This window comes from Oryctolagus cuniculus, chromosome 9 (assembly GCF_051225735.1).
Source record: "Oryctolagus cuniculus isolate XC-2025 breed Fujian yellow rabbit chromosome 9, ASM5122573v1, whole genome shotgun sequence".
Classification (NCBI taxonomy): Eukaryota; Metazoa; Chordata; class Mammalia; order Lagomorpha; family Leporidae; genus Oryctolagus; species Oryctolagus cuniculus.
In genome coordinates this window covers 121,762,546-121,781,394 of record NC_142875.1, presented here as the reverse complement: position 1 = coordinate 121,781,394, position 18,849 = coordinate 121,762,546, and the positions used below count along the sequence as shown (strand labels likewise).

General features: G+C 39.1%; 1 protein-coding gene across 14 annotated transcripts in view; it reads left to right on the top strand.

The window, feature by feature from the left end:
* The window catches only part of SOX5 (SRY-box transcription factor 5), a 1,100,247-nt gene that overhangs the window by 364,639 nt on the left and 716,759 nt on the right, over window positions 1–18,849 (top strand). For all 14 annotated transcript variants that reach the window (XM_089304672.1, XM_089304666.1, XM_070049491.2 and 11 more), the window contains exon 5: window positions 4,903–4,968. The gene's annotated coding sequence lies outside the window, so the exon portion shown is untranslated. The remainder of the gene's footprint in view (window positions 1–4,902; window positions 4,969–18,849) is intronic.

Sequence of the window (18,849 nt, the reverse complement as noted above, 5' to 3'; positions counted from 1 at the left end):
CTATGGAAAGGGAAACCATGAAAAAGGACGTATTGCTGTATTATAATCCTGTTTAACAGATGGGGAAGTGGAGGATCAAGGCAACACTAGTCATTACCTGTTCTGTGTTGATAACCAAGCTAGTATATGCAAAGTGTGTCATCACAGTTTGGGTTATATGTCCTTGATGAGCACAATGTTGCACATCTTTGTGTTTTTTGGGGGGACTATTTATATATCTGGTGAAATGGCTAGTCAAAAAATGGCCATTTTTTAAATTCAGTTATATGACTTTTTATGACAGACTTGTAGTTCTTTGTAAATTTTGAATGTAAGTGAGTTCACTGTTAGATGTATCATCTATAGGTATTTTCTCCCATCCTGTAGATTGTCTTTTACTTTCTTGATAGTGTCCTTCGAAGCACAGAGGTTTTACATTTTGGTATAGTTGAGTTTCCCCATTTATTTTGTTGTTTGTTCAGTCTGTTAATCTGTTTGCACTCAAATCTGAGAAATAATTGCCAAACCCAGGGTCATGAATACTTACATTTTCTTTGAAAATTTTATAATTTCAGCTTTGTATTTAGACATATCACCCACTTTGAGTTAATTGTTTTAGAAAGACATTTATTTGAAAGGAATAGTGACAGAGACAGAAGGAGAGAGAGAGAGGAGATGGCGGAGGTGGGTATCTTGGGTCTATTGCTTACTCCCCAAATATCTGCAAAAGCCAGAAGCTTTTTACTTAGCTTAGAACTTTATCCAGCCTTTTCCAGAGACGGGCAGGGACCCAAATACTCGAGTTATCCTCTGATACCTCCCAGGATGCATTAACAGGAATTTGGATCAGAATAAGAGTAACTGGGACTCACACTGCACTCCAATATGGGATGCAGGTATCCAAAGGAATGGTTTAACTCACTGCACCACAATACCCAGTCTTGAATTTATTTTTACATATGGAAGGAAATAAGAAGTCCAAATTCATTCTTCTACATGTAGATATCTCACTGAAAAAACTGTTATGTTCTGGCATTAAATCTGTACTATCAATGGGGTACCCTGCAATTCAGTTCAATCTGACAGTCAATATCTAGAGTCAGCATTAGATCTGACACACTGAAGATGAAGGCCCCTACCAATACTGGTCATGTTTTATTTACCAGCTGCAAGTGGGGTCCCCAGACTATCTGTACTTCTGTTTGGCCAAATTGTATATAAATTTGGGAGTTCCCAAGACCCATTTTCAGGTTCCATATTTCAATAGTGCAACTTAGAACCCTTAAAAGTTCTATCCTTAGGATTATTGAAACCATGGACAACAAATATTCCCTATAGATGAATGGGGAGTATTATAAATGTAAGAATATTAATTTTTCTGATCTGTGAATGTGAGAGATCTTTCTGATGCTTTAGATACCCTATTTTTCAACCATGCTTTTAGTTATTGTGTACAGTTTTCCATTTCTGTTATGAAATTTACACCTAAGTATTATTTTCTAATACAAATGAAATTATTAATTCTATTTTCAGGATATTCATTGTTAATAAACAGAAATATGTTTAATTTTTCCATATATTGATTGTCCTGCAATTGTTCTGAACTTATTAATTTTTATAGTTTTTTAGTGAATTAGTTTTCTGTAAAAAGAAATGCTATTTATAAATAGATACAATCATGCATTGCTTAATATGCGTAATGCATCTGTAGATGGCTGTGTTGTTTTGGGATATCGTCACACTTAGACGTGGCAAGACAACTACAACATCACATCGCTAGGCGGTATAATGGGATGGGACTTTTATGGTATATGCAGTTTGTTGAAATGTTGAGTAGTGCACAACTGGAGTTTTACTTTTTCCGGTCAGGATGCCTTTCCAGTCCTAATGAATCTGATTACAATCTCTAATAACTTGAATAAAGTGATGTGAAAAGACACCCTTGCCTTTTTCTCAGTCTAGTAGGATAGCAGTTTTTGACTGTCAAGTGCTATGGTTGGATTTTTCATAGATGCTTTTTAGATGCTTGAGGAAATTTCCTTCTCCGTCTAGTTTGTTGAGTGTCTTTATCATGAAACAGTATTGGAATTTGTGAAATACTTCTCAGCATGTGTGGAGGTAGTTGAATTAGTGGTCGTGGCATTATTTAGTTAGATGTTAAACCAACTTCATATTCTTGAGATAAATCCCACTTAGTTATGGTGTGTATTTTTTTTTTACTGTTTTATGTGCTTTAAAATAATTTAATTACTCTTGGACTGACCCAAAATTACAGAGGCTTTTGAAAATCCTCTATAAACTAACAAGCAAAAGCTGTGCAAGTTGCCCAGTCCTAGATCACTTCTCAGTTTGTGCCTCTAGTTTGCTAGACTGGTATTCCAGGAGCAGAGTTCTGTTATCAAGCAGCTATCATTTTGAAGTTTTTTTTTTTGTTGTTGTTGTTGTTGTTGTTTTTTACAGGCAGAGTGGACAGTGAGAGAGAGAGACAGAGAGAAAGGTCTTCCTTTGCCGTTGGTTCACCCTCCAATGGCCGCCGTGGCTGGTGCACCGCGCTGATCCGATGGCAGGAGCCAGGTACTTCTCCTGGTCTCCCATGGGGTGCAGGGCCCAAGCACTTGGGCCATCCTCCACTGCACTCCTGGGACACAGCAGAGAGCTGGCCTGGAAGAGGGGCAACCGGGACAGAATCCAGCGCCCCGACCGGGACTAGAACCCCGTGTGCCGGCGCCGCAAGGCAGAGGATTAGCCTAGTGAGCCGCGGCGCTGGCTTGACGTATTATTTTCAAAATACCATATAATTTGATAATATAGGAGCATCCAAGAGCAAAACGATGAACATACATTTTATTTATTCAATTTTAATAAAGCCTGTTGCATGACCCCAGATAGCATTACTAAATGCTGGTGTTGTGACACAGGGAATTAAGCTGCTACATGTGACATCAACATCCCACATTGGAGGGCCAGTTTGAGTGCTGGATGCTGTGCTTCTGATCCAGCTTCCTGCTGATGCTCCTTGAAAGGTAGCAAAAGATGGTCCACGTACTTGAGCCTCTGCCAGCCAGGATGGAGTTTCTGGTTCCTGGCTTGGACCTGGCCCAGACCTGGCTTTTGCAGACATTTGAAGTACAGGTGGAAGATGATTTCTGTCTCTTCTTCTCTTGTTCTGCCTTCCAAATAAATAAATAAATAAAGTCTTTAAAAATGCTTAAACATCTGGAAACCATAGACTATAGTCATCTTGGGGGCCCAAATTTAAAAAAAAAGTAATTAATGAACTTCCCCTTACAAAAATTGTTCCATATTAAAAAAATCAACAATAAGTTAATGGTAAAGTAACTATATGTGTTCTTGTATTTATAGATTCATGGCAGGCATATGAGACTATTTTATAGATTGGGAAAATAAGCCTTCAAGAGGCTAGATTAATTTTCAAAGACTTGCAAACAACCCACCCCCACAATGGGACTAATGATTAGCTCTGTCACTAACACACTGAAATCTGGCTCTGATAAAGGGACTGCCTCAACTCTGTCCTCAAAGAGTTGTTATGTAGGCGCCGTGTTCTAGTCCTGGTTGCTCCTCTTCCAGTCCAGCTCTCTGCTATGGCCCAGAAGGGCAGTGGAGGATGGCCCCCTGCGCCCACGTTGGAGACCAGGAGGAGGCTTCAGATTGGCACTGTGGCGGCCATTTGGGGAGTGAACCAATGGAAGGAAGACCTCTCTCTCTGTCTCTCTCTCTCACAGTCTGTAACTCTACCCGTCAAATAAATTAAAAAAAAAAAAAAAAAACTTCAAAAAAAATAAAAAATAGTAAAACTTCTTCTCATAGGTTTACTTCATTTTAGTGTATTATGTGGAGGATAGTCTTACTTCTCATAAGTTATAGTTAGGTCTAAGTGCTTGCGAAAGATGTATCATTCTTGGATTCTTCTTTAAAGTTAATTAAGTTTCTCAGAAAAAGAATGCTTAAAAAAAGTGAATTCAACTTTGAGATGCAGTGACTAACTGTTGAGGAACAGTTTTTTTTTTTCATACAATTTATTGAACTCTACTTAGTATAAAGTTAATCTTCTGTATATAAAGTTAATTGAAAATAGATCTTAGTAAAATACAAGGCTGGGAATGGAAGAGGTGTGGGAGGGCAGGTATGGTGGTAAGAAGCACTATGTTTTTAAAGTTGTACTTAAGAAATGCATCAAGTTTGTATTCTTAAATAAAAGATGTCTCTAGGGGAAAAAAAGTTGAGTGTTTATGGTTTTATTTTGCTCTTTTGGTTGTTGTTTTTAACCTTGAAAACTCTTAGTATCTTAGTACCTTCTAGCACCCTGTTTTTATAAGTGCTAATAAATACATATTTAATCAGGTTAGTACCCACTAGAAGTGTTCTTTTTCATAAGTTATTGTAGCTGTAAGTATTGTCGTATGGTTAAGTATATTTTAAGTTAATCACTATGGACTCTATAAATGGTTATACTTGTCCATCTCACTAAGGCTTGACCCATGAACATTCTGTATAAATATATCTTTAGCATATACATTTATACACATACGTACAGGTTCATATAAATGAATTAGTAATGCTTAAGATTTTAAAAGTGACTTGATACAGCTCAAAAATAAATGGATCATATTTTTACATTTTACTTGTCATTATAACCTGTAATGTCATTAATGAAAATTGGGTTTTTAGTTAATTATTCAGTCATCAGTCATTAACTGACACAGTCCTATGAGTCACACACTACTGTATGATTAAGAATCTTGTCTAGAAAAAACGACTATGAAGTTATTTAAAATTTCTTTCAAAATTTTGCAGTTGAAATCTTTAACTCTTTTGATGTTTAATTTTTTTCACCAGAATATTTTAGAATTACTGTGATTTCTATTTAACAGTTTTTGTCCTTCTCTTTTTTCTTTTTAGTGTTGGAAGAAATAGATAATATTCAGGACATCAGAGTAGGATTGGTTGGCCTGGAAGACCCAGCAGGTCAGGACATTTACATTATCATTTATTAATCTTTCTGCCATCAATGTTGCACTTCTTAAATCTCCTGTTAGTTGCTTATTTCTTATATATGCTTACTTGGGGAATATTCTCAGTTTCACAAATCCTTTCTAACACCCCTATATAAAAAGCCTAGTATGTAGCTATTCTCCTTTTAGGATTCGAAAATGAAAAATAATTTAAAGAAACTTTGAAAATATAGAAGATAATTTTTTTTCACCTTGTAAGATACACAAGCACCTTGATTTCTATTACTCTTTATGTTGTATAAAATGTTCTGAAATGAGACTCTTGGATGACTTCGCCAGAATTAAATCCTTAAACCATATAAAATGTTAATAACTGTATGCAGTAGTAGGAAAACACTTGAGTCCTAAAAGTCGAGCGTCCTTCCTTCTTGAATACTCTACTCAAGTCCATCTCTACAAGCTCTTGACACTCTGATTCAAAGTTCATCTGGTTGCTAACACGGGTTTTAACTCTGAGATGTTGGCTACCATGTATACAACAAAGGTTAATTAAAACAGACAATGTCTGTATAAGCAGAAAGTTCTAGAGAGTCAAAAGGTCTCCTGGGAGCAAGTTTTGCTATTGGTCACACTCCTCAGTGAGCTGGAGCCAGGCTGGCCTCTGTTTTCAGTATTATATGTGTAGCGAGTTGTGTTCATCTCTTAGTTCAAGGTCATTTCTCAGTTGTCTTAATCAGTGATTACAACTCTGACAACCACTATTGCTTTGCTGTTTACAGAAGACGGTGGGGACTTTGTTTCTCTGTTACTCGCCCCGTGTTACCCCTCCCATCGTTCCCTGGAGTTTATCTCGGCTCCTTCACATCCACGTCTCATTTAGAACAGCTACCAGTGGCCTTTCTGTTCTCATTACACAGAGATCAATGCCTTTGTCCTACAGTTTTATTAGATCTCTGCAAGTAAAATTTTGTACTCCAACAGAAGTGAAGCTTAAAGTTCTTCACACTGGATACTTTGAGATTTTGTTATTTTCCAGCGTGAATTTTATGATTTAGACAGATTTTTGTTGGTGTATATCCTGAGAGATCACTGGCCCCAGTATAAAGAAAAGATAATTTTGAGTATAGGGCATATGCTCAAATCTCTGCTATTAGCTAAAAATACAGCCCCCCTCCCCCCCAAAAAAAGCTGTATTTGAATATTTTGTTCAAGTAATTTTGTAATTATGTCTGCACTGATTCTTGCAAAGTTGAGAGCCACTTTGGGGGTGTTGTTTTCATAAAGAATTTTCTGATAATCCTGCTAAATATTCAGTTTATAATATCACTCAACACTAAAAGCAAATAAATGAAATGGAACCTGAAAGTTGTGGATATTCATTGTTACCAACTCTGATGGAAATGTGGACCTTAAATTGAATACAATGATTATTTGGGTTTTGTATATTTGGAAGCAAAATCAAGAAGGAAAGACAAACATCTCATAGGTCTCAAGAGGTAAAAAGCTTTGTTCCAGTCCACTTATTTCATAAGCCTAAACTGCCATCCATTATCAGATGGAACACAAGTGACAGAACTAAATCTTTGTTTCTTGGCATGATGTAGAATTACCACATGATGTTGCCTTACAGGTAAGGAATACAAATTGTTATGCCCATGACAATTTGCACCCACATAAAGTATCATCACATTTGCTATGTTCATCAACTTAGAATTTTAAAACACAGTTGATACTGCTTTTTCACTTTGTGTTATACTGATATTTGTTAACTAAGCTTGTATTCCCACCATTTTTACTATTAAAATATACATGTAAAAGTATATATATCCATTTGTTTGTGTGATTATTTAATATAATTTTTATTGAAAATTCTTCTGTATTCTAAATCATCAACCAAGAAGTTAAAGTCATCAGGACTGAGGTGTTAACAGCTGGAAACAGATAGAAGCAGAAATTCAGTGTAGTACTGGGCAAGGCTTCAGGACACCATGGAGTAGTAAGGGATCAACCTTAAGGAACTGAAATAGAAATGACAACAAGTAATAGTCTTTTATGACTTACTGGTCATCTGGTATGGGGCCATGAAGTGTTTTGCAATTCTTTTTATTGGAAATACCATTGTTGATGGATTGAGGAGCCATGTCATGCCAGGAAACCTGGCATGGGGGTTGGCGGTGAAGTGAATTTCTGCTTGGTGGTGAAAGTTGGCTCCCTTGAGAAGGAAGGGCATCCAGGCTGATAAAATACCCTGAAAGGGGTCTGAATGCCATGTGCGGTTTTGGAGAAGATCGTGTGGGATAACAGAAATGAAAGAGATTCTCAGTTTTGAACATTGATCCCACTGCTTCATCAGCTTTGTCCATTTATGTTTACTTTCTTATGCACAGAGGGCAGGGCTGCAGGCTGTAAGCGCTAAAGCTGGCTTTATTTACATAGTGGAATACAGGCATTTCTGGAAGATGGTCCTGTTTAGTGAAGAGTTAAGAACCACTTGTATACTCACCCATGTATTCCTAGTGTGTGATGGACAGTCTTTCTCAATGTAGCTTGACTTTCCTCCATCTCATTTCTTGATGAGCATTTCCACCTATTTAACTTTGCACAGTCTGCTTTGTCAGTTACAGAGAAAAGATGGATTGATTTGGATTGATTGTCCATCCACATCTCAGTCTACATCTTCCTCAAGTGGGAGAAGAACTCTAAAAGGATCTGTTGCCTTTACTTACACAGTAACAGGAAAGACTCATTAGACTGGCTTCCTTTGGATGCTTATAGAAAAATGTGTGACTCACAAATGATTTAACTCATCTCCATCTCTGTCTCTCTCTCTTTACAGTAGTTAAATACTCTGGTGGTGTTGTAGAGATCTGCCAAACCTAACTATGATCATGTGACTACTGAGAAGTTTTTGGGCAGAAGTGCCAGCTAGACAAGAGAAGCCCTTTCTCTGAACACTGCCTGAGTGCTTGCCTGGGGTGTCCCCAGGAACAGGAGCTGACACAGGTGTTCAACACAGTTGCTTACTGCTTCCCACCAAGAAAGATGGGGGGTTCTTAGCACTGCTGGGTTGTTAGCACTCAGCGGATTTGGCAAGCAGTCAGCCCTGGCTGTGGATTTCCCTGGGGAAAATAAAAGCCACAGGGAAGTCATCAGTGTGACCTTCTGCTGGGTAGTTGGCACACAGTCACACCACAGGAAAGCTTTCAGTTGTCATTCGCTGAAGGAACAGCTATCAGGTGCTGATGGAGGCTCCCCATTCAAGGTGGAAGGTGGAGAAGGAAAAAACAATATTGAACAGAAGCTTACCAAATAATTCCCCGTCATGAAGCTTAATACCAACCGATCTGCTGATAAAAAAGGATGGGGGGTGGGGAGGTTCCTTTGGTTCTTCAAGCACAATTATAAGCTTTCCCATTTAGGTCTGACCCATCATATTGAAATGCTGTCACTAGTATCATTAGCAAGGAAAGTGTTGATAACATAGTCAAATGCACAGCGGAGTTCTGGCTCTTCAGTGTCTGGACTAACTCCCAATATTAGGAATAGGAGTCAAACTGCCATCACTTTCCCCGTGCTAACAGACGCCCTGCCATTAGCAGTCTGAAGGCAATTTTAATAAAACACATAGCCCTGCTGAGCTGGTCGCTAAAGATAAATAAGCAATGCAGAAAAGCAGCTTTTGTTTAAAAGTAATTATTTAAACTATGCATTACAGGTAATTTTCTTTTACCAGTAAGGCAAATGCTATCAGAATTTCAATAATGATTTCGTGGCACTTATCTAAATAATGTGATATTGTCATTTCTAAGAGTAAAAGTGGGGCTTTATTTTCAGCTACATGCGAAATGAGGGCACATTGGTTCCAGGTATGATGTAGATGTGTCTTACAGCTGATATCACGTGTTTGGATAAAGTGTCAAATTCTGCAACACTTTTATAGAAATGTAACATGCTGGTGATAGAGTTCTGGGAACTGTAGACTTGACCTCCAGACCCAAATTAGAGCAGGAGGCCACAAGACCTTTTTCTTTTTCCTTTGCGGTCAGAAAGGAAATCACATTTCCGTCTTTCCAACACTCTTTTCCTAGGGTCCGCAGACCGCAGTCACAACGGTATAATAAATGTGCACGTGTTTCGGGAGAGCCAGTGCTTTGTTTGCCATGCTCAGAAAGCTTTTTAAGAATCTATTTGGAATCCATTAAAATCAACACCTTTTCTTTCTTTTTTAGTGGTGACACAGTACATGCCATTCTTCCTTAGAATTGGCTCTGGCTTACTGAAGGCAGAGTGAGAATCTGCCTCTAGTAAGTGTGATGCCTGAAAGCCCCTGTTGTCCTCTGACTTCTGGTTAGAAGCAAAGCTGCATGAGCTTTGAAATGTGAGACCTCAGTTCAAATCCCACTCAAATCCGAGCTCTTTTTTATTCCCCCATAGGCAAATTAGTAGTCTTCCCTAGGACTGTCTTTCCACAGCTGTAAAATGGGGGTAGTAATTAGACCAGCCTCTCAGGTTTGTTATGGGAATGAAATGAGGAGATGCGTGTGAGGCATTTGGGATGGCTTCCAGCACAGAGTAAGTGGGGGGGAATGGTTGATTGTATTTCAACGAGTTACTGACAACATGTTATCAGGGGAAGTTATAGGATGAACATTGTGCTAGGAGCTGGGACAAATAGATTGATTTATATGGTCCCTAATTCAAAACGGAAAAGTTCAGTGCAAAACAGACATTTAAGCCAATGACTTCAGTGCTGTTTGCCACTTGTAGTGCAGGTAGGGCTCTTGGGGGATGCAGAGGAGGCTCAGCGTCATCTTGGTCATGGGGAAAACGACTGCAAAATCTTCTTGCGGTTTGTTCAGATTTTAAAGACAGGACACCACGCTGTTAGTTTTCATCTGCACTCTCGTGATCAAAGTCAACCATTTTTGTTTCTCAAGAGTAATTTTCTGTTTTGCCCTAGCTCATTCTCTCTGTTCCTGTAAAACCTTGTCCTTAATTGTTAGAACTGTTGTTAGATGGTATCCATCAGCAGTGAGACAAGGTAAGCATTGATTAGTCACTCAAATGCTAGTTAGCATCTCTGCTAAACTGAGTTGGGGGGTAGTAGAAAATCTCCTATTATTCTCCCGTTTTGGCTGATAGGACTGCAAAGTGATAGAAGCTTTTAGAGAGGAATTTGGTGATATCAAACAAATCTTTTTGACCCAGCAACCCCATGTCTAGGAATTTATCCTCAAGGCATAACTTCAACAATATGAAAATCATATGCTCCAGGTTATTGAGTGTAGCATTGTTCCTAACTGTGACATATTAAAAACTCCCTACGTGCTCATGCATGACAGCATAGCTCAATCCTTAACCTGCAAACAATGGGATCCCAGCCAGCTGTGGAAAGAATGTACAGGCAAGGTGATTTCCAGGCTGCATTACCATATAAAAAAAAGATTAAAAATGTCGTATAGAACAAAAAGAAAACACCATGTACCTGCTAATGGGGATCAACAAATAGGAATGATAAACTAGAAACTCATGAATTTGTTGACTTATGTAAGTTGGGCCTAGGGGAGGGGTGAAGAGAACGCCAGTGGAATAGAATGGATTCAGAGATGTATCTGAATGTATGTTGGTGGGATAATGTTTCAGAAACTCAAAAAAGCAAGTAATTGATTAAAATAACCTGGAGTCTTTGAGAACTCTAAGTGAAATGCAAAAATTTTGAGAGGTGTTTATAAAGTTTGTGAGAGAATATTATGAAAAGGATATGCACGGATGTCAAACTATTTTGCACCAAAGCGACTTATTTTTTAATTCTGGTTTTCTGTGACTCTTTTGAGGAACCCTCATAGCAAGTAAACTGAACTATATTCATAGGAATCACTCATGAAGGAGATGGGGCGGGGAGTGAACCTAAGTAGTTTGGGCAAACAATATTTGGAATTTAGACTCTAAGCTTAAAAAACCAAAAACCAAAAAAGCAAAAAAGAAATACTATACTGCAGTCACAGTATTTGTTTTTCAAAGATACGGGTTAATGATTCAGTTTTTCACAGGGGTGAGACTTAGCATTTGTCGAAGTCCTTTAAGTAGGTCCTAGAATTGTGGGTGATGAGCCGTCTTTGTCACTGTGAAAGAATGGGTAGGATTGATATGAATCTTACTCTTTGGACCAGATCCGAGATATCAATTAAATAATAGATGCAACAAAGAAATAAGGGTGTGCATGTGTCGATTAACATGTGTGTATCCCTCATTCTTTGCGATAGAGTCTGGAAGCAGCAGCATCCCAGTGGTGATAAGATCCTGGTGTTGGTTATGTTCTTTGCCAAAGAAACCAGAAACCCTTAGAGAAACTGGATGATTTGATTCGTAGGCTGGAACCAGAAGAAGTCCATGCTGAAAATTGGAATATCTTGTATTGCTATAAAGGAAGCAAAGTAAAAAAATGTTGGAAAAACATGTTAAAAGTACACGGGAACCTGCTTCAAGAGGCTTCCAGTGGCCAGATCTGGGACATTGACCTGAGAAAGCAGTCTGAGAGTAGTATATTACACTCAGTTGACTTCATGCTGTTGTAACAGTTACTTAACAAATAAACAGAGGAGAAAGGAGTGGTCTTTCTTAACAGTAAAATGCAAATTAATAAAAGAAAAAAGAATAACAGGAATGGAAAAACTACCATTTAGTAAAAGCAACAGTAATAATTGTTTCAGAGAAGACTCATCAAGTGGATGTTAAATTAGTAACAGAAAATATAATGACCCATAGGGTATTTCCACAGTACCGAAGAATATCCTCTTACTTGCTAATTCCAAAGGAGAAAGTTATAATTTTTGTGGAAAATCCTAGCAGACATCACCTAAGACAAATGATCAAACCATCCATGAGACATATCAGATCATGTGACTTGCTGAGAAAGGCACAAAAATCAATTCCTATCATGTTCTTGTCCCCCCACCAAATGCACATAATTTAATTATGAAGAAATATCAGACAACTCAGATTGAGGTGACGTACTACAAAATAACTGGGCGTAGTCTTAAGAAGTGTGAAAGTTATGAAAAATCAAGGAGAGTTGCAGAACTGTCCCAGAGAGAGACAGACTAAGAAAATGTGACAACTAGATATTGGCTTATTGTCCAAGAAAGGACACACTAGGACTGTTGTTGAAATTTGAGTAAGGGCTATCAGTCAGCTAGAGGTGTTGCATCAATCTTAAGTTTTTGGTTTTGACCATTGCACTGTGGTTCTCTCAGATGTTAATACATGTGGAAACTGGGTGAAGGATATGTGGAAACCCTTTGTGTGATTTTTATAATTTTTGTCAGGCCTGAAGTTACTTCATAATAAAATGTTAAATTCAGAAATGAAAAATTTAAATACATGCTCTAAATAAAATGTATATAAGCATTGTCATTCTTCTTTGTTACCATAAAGAGGAGCATTTACTATATACAAATGGTAATGTTGCTGGATTGAAGGAAGAAGGGAAAAATTGCAGGAGAGTAATAGGTTTGTAACATAGTGAATTGGGTCTGATTCTGTTAACTGGCTCTTGGCACACACAGAGTAAGCCTTGAGGGTACTTACCATGCTTTTATATGTTGCTAGTATATTTGCCAATAAAATAGGAATACTGCTTTTAGCAATATGGTTTCTAATTATTCACACCAGTGGAGGAGAGCAGAGATGAGTTTGGAGCCCCAAAATAATTTTAAGAAGCACTCGTGAAGAGCAAGATTTAATGCCAATGAAGGATCAAGTGTGTTGGGGTAGATGTGAAACCCCAGGTTATAAAAGTACTTCTGTAGAGGGAAAGCAGAGCTAGTAGTATGTTAATTGCCATCGGTATGTGTGAAGAGATGAGTTATGAAATCAAAGCTAAAAAGAAAGGAGGGGCACAGTGCAAATGCAGCTGGCCAGTGTCTGTGGGCAGATGAACTTAACAACAAAGTCAGGTGACTGACGCCACCTGAGGCTTGTGGGCCAGTGCGGTAGGCTAGTACTTACTAATACTTTGTGACAGCATCAGAAAACTAGGGTAAAGGATCAGCAGCAATTCACAGTAGCAGAGTTCCGTGTTCCACCAGCTTGTTTTCATGTATGAATGTTAAAAAATGTCAGGTTTACAATAGATAGAAGAGATGAGCAGAGAGATAGATATTGTTACCTGCTTTAAAGAAGCACAGATTTATAGCTTTCCAATTCCATTCAGCTAAAAAGTTAGAAAAGATTTCCTTTTTTTTTTTTTTTTGTAAGATTTTATTAATTTATTTGAGAGGTAGAGTTACAGAAAGTGAGAAGGAGAGACAGAGAGAAAGGTCTTCCTTCCTTTGGCTCGCTCCCCAAATGGCTGCAGTGGCTGGAGCTGTGCCGATCCAAAGCCAGGAGCCAGGAGCTTCTTCCTGTTCTCCCATGCGGGTGCAGAGTTCCGAAGACTTGGGCCATCTTCTACTGCTTTCCCAGGCCATAGCAGAGAGCTTGATTGGAAGAGGAGCAGCCAGGACTAGAACCAACACCCATATAAGATACTGACACCACAGGCAGAGGAGTAACCTATTGTACCACGGAGCTGGCCAAAAAGATCTGTTTTCTAAACCAGTGTTCACTTGAGTTCATGAAACTTCTTTCACTAACAGAGTACTTCCTAAAATTACATGACATTTTTGTGTATAAGATTATTGAGCTGTATGTATTTTTCTTGTGAGAAAAGAGCACAAATTAACTGATCCCATTAGTTTTTCAAAGAGGTCTTTGACTTAAAACAGGATAAAATATAAATTTTTCTTTCCACACTAGTTCAAGATGTGAAGTAGAAACATTTTTGCCAGACGTGGGAATATAAAGCTCTTATAGTGCATGTACTCAAGATGTGTCAGAATCAATAGCATTTAACAGAGAGATTGTAGGACTTGCCCAGAATCTCTAAAGTTAGTGCCAGAAATAAAACCAGAGCTTGAGATGCCAGCAGTCAGGAAACTGGTAATCTTCCTGACCATGTCATCCATTGTCTTCTGTGCAGGTAGTTCTCAAACAGCCTAGCACTGCCTAGGGAAACTGAAGTCCAGGTCCCGGCGTGGGTACCAATGCAAGAAGTCAGATCCAAAGGATGTTTGAGCAGCAAGCCAGTTCCAGTGCTCTCGTGAGACCATGATTAGCATTTTGAGCATAAGGGTGATTTGAATAAAATTCTGTGGATTGCTTGAGAATCTTGGGGGTGGAGTTAGGGGCAAGATTAGAATTTTCATACCAAGATAGAATGAAAACTGTCTTTCAATGATGGCAGAGGACTTCGGGTGAATTCTGAGTGCGTAGTCTCATCAGCACCTGAACCGGTCCCGGAGCGTTAGCTTCCTGAATCACTCTGGGCCGCTGGAAGAGATTCTCTGTCCAGGGACAATGCATGCTTTGCCTGAAGAATACTTCCAGTAATGTAAGATTGGCTCCATGGCTTTGATACTTACTAAAAATGTCACAATATCTGCAAAAACACCAAATATTGTCCCTGTCTATTCGCCTGTGCACTGCCATTGTAGAATAAATCAAATCACAGAAAAGTGGTTTTTTTTTTTTTTTTTTTTTTTTTTTTTTTACCATTAGAACCAGTCTCTTTCAATCAGTCACACACATAGGAGAGTACTTTAAAAAGTTCATGGAAAAATGAGATTGAAAAATAAGTTTATTTTGGCATAAAACACATGTGAAATCACATGTATTTTTTTCAAAACAGACGTTTTCCGTAAACTTTTTCAAGATCCTCCTTATGATGGATTTTGAGTACTTTTTGCACCAAAGTAAACGTATCTTTTAATTGCCTTTGCTATGAAATTTTTGAAATATCCTTGTATATATTTTGTAAGAAACCCAGCATTTGTATTTATGAAAATCTTAATATCAGCATGTGTTTTAAAAAATCATACAAAATTCAAAATTTAATCAAATCGGTGATAGGATTGAGAGAGCAGTGCAGAAACTAAGCTCTGGATGTTGCTTATCTAAGTCACTGATTTTGCAGGCGTGAAACTGAGGCACAGAGAGGTTAAATTCTGAATCATTTTACACAGTTAATAAGTGACAGAGCCAGAAAAAGTACCCAGATTTCCTGATTCCTGGCCCAGTTTTCTTCCCACGATGGCATGGTGCCTCCTGACACATAGGAGATTAGAGCACACTCGTATTTGTTGAAATGCATGAGAAGTGTTTGGGGATCTTTCTGATGATGATCTTTGGAAGGACTGGGGTCATTTTGTCCTTCGGTTTTTGTTTTGTTCCATATTCTAAAATTGGTAAGTGTAGAATGTCCTTTATCCATCTCACATTTATAGGGGTCTACTTTTTTCTATTCAACAGTCTGCCTGTAGCTGTAGAAATTAACTTCTTCTGTTAGCATAAATACATGTGTACCTTAGAGTTAGCAGCCCTTGAGTAGCTACCTTCTAAGTGACTAATCTAAGAAATCACCTCTGATGTTAAGTGTGCTGGATTGCAAATATCGTTTGCCTAGTACTGCAGTGGTAGTGTAGGGATTTGCAACTGGCAGGCAGGAACTGAATTGCCATCATTTGGCTTCAGCAGGAATTAGAGTCTTGTCTCCAACATAAGCCTGAGCCAAGGTACTGTCTCCTTTTTTCTAATTTTAGTTGGAACCATTGGCACTGATCTTACCTAGACAGACTAGTGTTATTTCTACCCAGCACAATCTGCTGGGATGGGCTCTGGTCCAAGCCATTCAGTTGAACTTCTCCCCCTCATTTACCAAACAGTGCTATGATTGGATGTGGAGGGCAAGAGCTTTCACCCTTTACGTTAGAAGTCATCCGTTCAGACGTAGAGATTCTAAGTTTAATTGGTTCAATGTATGACTCAGAGAGACTTGGCTGTTAGGACTGAAAATTGCAGCATGCTTTAATTGTGGGTCACCAAGTAATTATCTGACATTTTGGTGCTGGGACACGGATATTGATATGTGTAGCTGTTTAAGGATAAGAGAAAAGGTGAGAAGTGATCTCTACTTTTCAGCACTTGCCTGCCTCATTCTGCAGCAGAGGAGTTGAACAAATGTCCTATTGTGGCATCTAATCTTGGGCATCCATCGCTCATGTCCTGGGCATAGCGCTGTGCTGTGGCTCCTGTCTCCAGCCCCTTGACCACCTTTCACACCCTGGGATGGAGAGAGGACATCACAGCCTTTCAGACCTTGGGCCTCTGCACAAGCGCATCTGTACTGTTCTCTCCCTACTTCACTTGACTGTGTGATAAATTCAGGGCTGCCTGTCTTACTGAGGCCACATAGGAAGCAGCCCTCAAGTCCTCTTTTTATTCTGAGCCTAAAAAGCAAAGGGTTTCTGTTATATCCCATCCAACCTTTCTGCTCCAGGTTTGCCTTACAGGATTTGAATACAGGGTCCTCTAATATTAGCATTAAGGTCCACTTCTTCTGTGATTCTTCCTTTTCAGTAGTTGAGAAATGCCAAAAACTTTGGAGATTTTTTGTGATTGCCGATCTGTAGTGATATTTCTACTGTAAAGCACAAGGTTTTCCTCTGTAGTTTCTCTGACCCAAATGAGAAAGATTATACACAAAATGAGGAGACTCCATACATCAGGTTATGTTTTCTTGGACTGTCACTTAAGTGATCTCACTGGTAGATAGAAAAGACAAACCCTAGTCTCGTGGAGATCCTTGTGAGTTTACAATGAGTGTATTAGCTGTATTAAAAAAAAAAATTGTTTGAAAGGTAGATGGAGAGGGGAGAGACAGACACAGAAAGAATGAGAGCTTCCATCCTCTCATTCAATGCCTCAAATGCCAACCACGGCCAGGGCTAGGCCAGGCTGAAGCCAGGAGCCTGGAACTCAACATGAGACTCACCTGGTGGTGAGGATCCAACTGCTGGAGCCCTTAGCCACGGCCCTCCAGATGCACATTAGCAGGTAACTGGGATTGGAAGCAGAGGCAGGACTTGAACTGAGGCACTCTGATATGGAATATCAATGTCCCAAGTGAAGTCTTAACTATTGTGCCAAATGCCCACCTGGAGCTTGTTAGTTTTTATTCTCCAAAACAATAGATGTAAGCACAGCCATAAGAAACTCATAAACAGAGCCAGAAAAACAACCAGAGAATATGTTTAAGTTTTGTGAAAAAAAAAAAAAAGTTCTTGGAACTGACTCTCAGATCCTAAAGATCTGATTGAAGATGGCACATCTTTGTCCAAATGGAATGGAGTTCCATAAATTTAACCATCACAGTTCCCTCCCCACTGCTTCTCTCTGATTTTCTGTCCTCTTTTTGAATGGTGGCTATGATTTAATAAAAAAAAAACCCTCTGTTGCCTGTATGCCACACCCTGTTGCTCACTTTTGTCTAGTTTTGAACAATGAATGAGCTGTTCACTTACAGTGTGAGTAGCTCAATAAGATTAGTAATAATAAATAGTTATTATTAAACACTTAGGTCTTGTTTTATGTGTATTAGATGGATTATGTTAATTATCAGAGCAGTCCTCTGAGTTGAGAATCACCATTATCTTCATTTTACAGATGAGTGAGTTGACCAACAGAGAGAAGGAGAGAGAGAGGGAGAGAGAAGCAATCCCGGAGCACAGGATAAGTGGGACCCTGTCATTAAGGAATTACATTTAGCTTCAAGCAACAGAAACCCGGTGAAAGTAGCTTGTAGTCTGTCCTTGTTCCAGAATTCAAGAGAGTCAGATGCAGTCCAGCCCAGCTGTTGCACCAGGCCATCATGGACCCAGACTCCTAACTTCCCATTCCTCTGCCTCGCTATTCTAATGCTCATACAGTGGCTGGCGAGGTTCTAGCCGACTGGCTTTCGCTTTGGCCAAGGAAGGATGTGGGAGAAGCTCAAGGAGCAAAGAGCAACAAGGCCAAGGCAGGCAGGGCTGCTTCCTTCTGAGGGTTTTCAAGGAATCTCATGGCTATAAGCAAGGTTCTGTTTATCAAAAATAAGCTAAGGCAGAGGCACCATTTAAACTATAGTTCTCAACCACTTGCAACACTGCCTTTTTCAGTCTTAGCATAAGAATAGGGGTAGGGGATTTTTAAAATGTACTCTCTAAAAATGTTATTTATTTGAGAGAGAAAGAAAACAGAGAAGGCAAGAGAAAAGAGCGAGCTCCCTCATCCACTGATTTACTCCCCAGACGCCTGCAATGGCTGGGAGAAGACCAGGTGTAAGCAGAGATCTAGGAACTTGATCCAGGTCTCCCACATGGGTGCGAGGAACCCATTTACTGGAGCTATTGCCTCTGCCTCCTAGGGTCTCCATTAGCAGGAAGCTAAAATCAGGAGCTAGAGCAAGGTGCTGATCCAGGCATACTAACAGCAGGCTAAACACCCACCTCAAAGGATTTTTTTTTTTTTTAATTTAAAAAGAAAACCACAAATTTTCCTTTGGGAGCCCTCTACAGTTACATGTATTAAAAGACACACACTATTTGCATGTCTCTTGAGTGGAAAAATGTCCATCTTTTGATGGAAAATTTTGTACAGAATCATCATAAAATATAAAGGTCCTTTAAAAACTTCATGGGAAAGTGGGATTAAAAGATAACATTGTTATGGTAGAAAAATGTTTTGAAATCTGTGTTTAGTTTTTCATAGTACAGACTTTCCATGAAATTTTTGAAGAACCCTTTGTTTTAACACAGACTTACTTTTTTTTTTTTTTTTTTTTTTTTTTTTTTGACAGGCAGAGTGGACAGTGAGAGAGAGAGACAGAGAGAAAAAGGTCTTCCTTTGCCGTTGGTTCACCCTCCAATGGCCGCCGCGGCCGCTGCACTGCACTGATCTGATGGCAGGAGCCAGGTATTTATCCTGGTCTCCCATGGGGTGCAGGGCCCAAGGACTTGGGCCATCCTCCACTGCACTCCCG